General features: G+C 55.3%; 1 long non-coding RNA gene across 2 annotated transcripts; it reads left to right on the forward strand.

Moving 5' to 3' along the window:
* The first annotated feature begins 1,264 nt into the window (after positions 1-1,264).
* Positions 1,265-4,180, forward strand: LOC141372071 (uncharacterized). 2 transcript variants are annotated; one of them, XR_012377398.1, is made up of 3 exons: positions 1,265-1,341; positions 2,348-2,475; positions 4,125-4,180. It is a non-coding gene; the product is annotated as an uncharacterized lncRNA (long non-coding RNA). The 2 variants fall into 2 exon arrangements; XR_012377397.1 differs by lacking the exon at positions 4,125-4,180 and adding an exon at positions 3,821-3,839.
* The last annotated feature ends 294 nt before the right edge of the window (positions 4,181-4,474 follow it).

Raw genomic sequence — 4,474 nt, forward strand, 5'->3', positions numbered from 1 at the left:
ACCCCCTGGTCCTTTTTTGACTTCGGGTTCTTACACACACACCACATTCTCATGAGACCTTTCCTGACTACCCTGTCCAAAATTTCAGCCCTCCTAATATTTCTCATCGCTCTCTACTTAAGCTTTTTCTGCACCCAACACACTAGGTTTTGAACTTACTGCTACTTTATTGTTGAGTCAAGACACATGGTGCCACGAAGGTGGCTCCTTTGCTTTTGTTCCATCACCTAGAATAGTCCCTGGCATGGGAGGATGCTCACTTGATGGTTTTGAATGGCTGGATGAACAGCTGGACCGCCACTATATCCCTTCTCCACTCCCAGGGCCCACGCACACAGGCCTCTGTCTCTGCACGTGCCCATCAGGGATGCTCTGACAGCCGCCATGGCCGTGCTTCTCCCTGCCCTGCCCTTTCTCCTGTCACTGTCCTTGCCCCATTTCCCCTCACACCACACCTCTCCCTGACAGCTCCCCCAGGGGGCCCATGAGACAGCTCCTAACATCTCTCTTCCCCTCCACACCCTTGTCCTGCCCCAGCTGGCACCAAGCAGCATCAGTGTGATGCAGAGTTGAGGAAGGAGATTTCCTCTGTGTGGGCCAATCTGCCCCAGAAGACCCTGGATTTACTGGTGCCACCCCATAAACGTAAGTGAGGGCAAGAAATTCTCCTTGTTCACCCCCCTTTTGTGTCCCACCCAAAGGCAGAGCCAGGAGGCCTGGGCCAGGGTGACCTCATCAATACTCTAGACTTAGTTTCCACCTGCAGGGAGAACGGTCTTACCAATGGGTGCATAGGGACTGTGGGAACGGATTCCCTGGGCTTCATTCTGTTGGCCACAGTCACCCACGTTCCTGATGGTGGTGTATACTTAAAAAAATCCAGAGAACAGCAGGGAGACTCCTACAGTTAGAGATGAGGTGCTTAAAGATTATACCCCACATCCACTTCATTGGGAGGAGATGGAGGGCCCTGTGGAGAATCAGTACAGCTCCAGAAGACAAGTACTCAGTGTCCAAAGATGCAACTTCAGCCAAGGCCTGTGCCCTTCCCTGAGCATGTCCAGGAGTCCTTGTGGTGGAGGCTCTTACCTTGCCTCCCACCTCCCCTTCCTCCTCCACACTCTGTTCCCTTGCCCCCCACCTCCTCTTCCTCCTCCATGCTCTGTTCCCTTACCCCCCACCTCCCCTTCCTCCTCCACACTCCACACTCTGTTTTCTCTCCCTCCAGCCGATGAGATGACCGTAGGAAAGGTGTATGCAGCTATGATGATATTTGACTTCTACAAACAGAACAAGACCCCAAGAGACCAGATTCACCAGGCCACGGGAGGCCTGTCCCAGGTACCGAGTTCCAGGATTTCCAAGAAGTAAACCCCAGACTCTGGCACCCATCAGTTGTTTTGATGGCAGAGGAAACCCACATCCTTCCTGGGGATTGCACAGCGGGAAAAGGAAGATGAGAGGTTCTTACTGTAGCCTCACTCTCCGGCCCCAAAGTCAGAAACTACATACAGCCTGTATGCTTTCCAACGGCGGGTCTCTTGCTGGTAATGGGGGCCCCCTGACTTGGAGACATAGTGTTCAGGAGCAATAGACAAGGGGCTGAGGACATGTTCCCTGGAGATACCACTGTTTTAAGTGGTAGAAGAAAGAAGTTTGAAGAATATTTGAGGAGGTTGTTTGGGGAGGTTCGGGGAGAACCTGATTACCGTGCACACTGGCAGGGACCGGAGAGAATCAGACTGATGGTTCCAGGGTCATGATTTCTTCCACTCATGACTCTGACTGGGCTGGTTTGGGGCCCCATCTTCCTGAGGTCATCCTTCAAAGATAACAACTTTCCCACACAGCCAAACCATCAGTGACCATACTTAGACTGTCTAGAAAGTTGCCTGGTATTCGGAGCTTACAGGGACATTCACCCATCATGGGATGGGAAGTATCTGATGCCCACACCACATCCCCCGTTCCCCTGTCTGTTGCAGACACCCATCAGTGCCCGCCCCGCCACCCCCGAGCCCTGAAATGTCCTTAGAATTCTGCTCAGTCTGGGGCTCATGCAGCCTCTACCCATCAAACCAAGTTGATGATGAGATGAAATCTTTTTACCATTTGTAATTGGATGAGGTCCCCAGATTTTGTCGGTAGGGAAACTGAAGCTCCAAGAAGTGAAATGACTTCCTGATGTCACTCACAGGCCAGGTTGGGAGTAAGCCCCCGCCTACCTACTATGTAGGGCTGAGGCAGGGCAAAGGAGCACCAACCCATGCTGTGGGGTCAGGCCAGGTTTCTGCCACACATGTCTCTGCCCTTAGATCTCTTCCTCTTCCTTGCGTCCCTTCTACAGATGGGCCCTGTGTCCCTGTTCCACCCTCTGAAGGCCACGCTGGAGCAGACACAGCCGGCTGTGCTCCGAGGAGCCCGGGTTTTCCTTCGGCAGAAGAGCTCTGCGTCCCTCAGCAACGGGGGGCCCGTGTGAGTACCTGGCCAGGGTGCAAGGTGCACGGAGGAGGCAGGACTCCTGGTTTCTCCCCCTCCCAGAGGGGTTCCCTGTAGGCTGTGCTGCAAGACATGGAGCCCTCAGGTCCCATCACCACTTTGGGAGACTGGCCTCTCTGTTCCATCCCGTTCCCACCTTCCCCCAAATGATTCCCCGCGGATGCTGCCTGAAAGCTTGTGCAGGAGGGCTGCTGGAGTGGTCCATGGTGGACTCCAAAGCTAATTTCCGAAAGGTTACACGGGTGCCTCTGGTGGCACCGAGGTCAGTGGATTTAGGCAGTTGGTTCCCACTGTCACCTCCCATTGTGCGTGCCCATTTCACTTTCCGGTGAGCGGCCTCTGCCTCCGCTTCCTCACTGTCCGTTGAGAAATGATTTGTTTCAACCCCATTCTGTTGACGGCCTGTGTGTGTCTAGACTTCCTAACTCCTCTAAGATATTTTTCCTCAGATCTCCACTCCAGTAGTGATTTCTGAAGCAACTGTATTTTGTAGACAAATTGGTAACGTCCTTGTTACCTAACCCCTAACTCTTGCCACAATAATTCTTGGTAATAAACCACCCGAAACCAAGTGTCGTGAACTAACAGTCACTTACCTGTCTTGCACCGTGTTTCGCTGAGGGGTGGTAGCAGGCAGGCTCCTCTCCGCCACCCCCTCAGGGCCAGCAGGGTCCCACGTCTGCTAACACCCTATTGGCTAAAGGAAGTCATTGGCTGTGCCCAAAGAGGGGGGCCTGTGCTCTGCCTCATCCAGCAAGGGCTAAGGTGTGGGGCCTGGTACCAGGCTGGGCACAGCATGCATGTTTTGGGCTCCTGATTTCCTCCTCATCTGTACATGTTTGGATGTTCTTTTCTGAAGCCTGGTTGTGGGTCTTGGACTGTTAATCAGGTAGGTTTTCCTGAGTACTACACTGCCCCTAATGTAGTGGCCAGGGCCTGCTGTGCACCAAGGTAGACAGGATGTCCGCACTCTGCGTCATGCATGCTGTGCACATGTGGCCTCCCACTACTCCTGGGAGGCCCTGTCTAGGGCCGAGGAACCTGCCGGGTGACCAGGAAGCGGTGGGCCCAGACCACCCTCGGACTCATGTCCGGGGGCCCTCTCTGCCCATCTGCTCTGAGCCCTGGTACTGGGTCCACATCCCTTGCTGTGTGGCCACTTGAGAGCCTGTACATGAAGGGCCTCACACGTCAGGGCTGCTTCTAACCCACAGTAGAAGGGGCCAGTATAGGTTCCTGGCAGGTTGGAGCCAGGTCCTTGATGGGCATTCCATGACCCACAGACCTCTGAGCCAACAGCACAATCCTCTCTTCTCTACAGACAAACCCAGGAGAGTGGCATCAAGGGGTCTGGTTCCTGGGGTACTCAGAGGACACAGGAGTTACCCTATCAGGCAAGGAAACCCCTGGAGCATGGCCACTCTACAGAGATCACAGTTGTGCAGCCAGGAAAACCGGTGAGGGCTCCCAGGGCTGGGGAGTCAGGCTGGGGATGGGGATGAGATAAGGATTGGGGTGAGACAGGGATGGTGGGAGATGGCAGGAATGTGGCGGGGAGCCCAAGATGGGGGAGAAGGTGAGAGTGCGGTGGGGGCTGGTGTGACTGCGGGCTGCTATATGCCCAGGCTGTGGATGTCCAGATGCAGAGCATGGTCCTGAGAGGTCCTGACGGGGAGCCCCAACCTGGACTGGAGAGCCAGGGACGAGTGGCCTCCATGCCTCACCCGGCTGCAGAGACTCAGGTGGGTGGTCAGGGTCATGGGAGGGTGGGGGAGTGGGGGATGAGGAGACCTGGCTTGGAGAGGGCTTGTGTCCTGCGTGAGGGCTCCCTACCTGCACTGCAGCCTGGATAACGTCAGCCCTGTTGGGAGCTCCCAGGATGATGGTCTCAAGAGGTGCAGCCAGAGTCCTCGGAGGCCTGCCAAGAATCCCCACCACCCACCTGTGCTCAGCCTCCTGCTGTGGCCCTGGGACT

This window comes from Callorhinus ursinus, unplaced genomic scaffold (assembly GCF_003265705.2).
Source record: "Callorhinus ursinus isolate GAN/ISIS: 27379988/994484 unplaced genomic scaffold, GSC_fseal_2.0 scaffold711, whole genome shotgun sequence".
NCBI classification, from domain to species: Eukaryota; Metazoa; Chordata; class Mammalia; order Carnivora; family Otariidae; genus Callorhinus; species Callorhinus ursinus.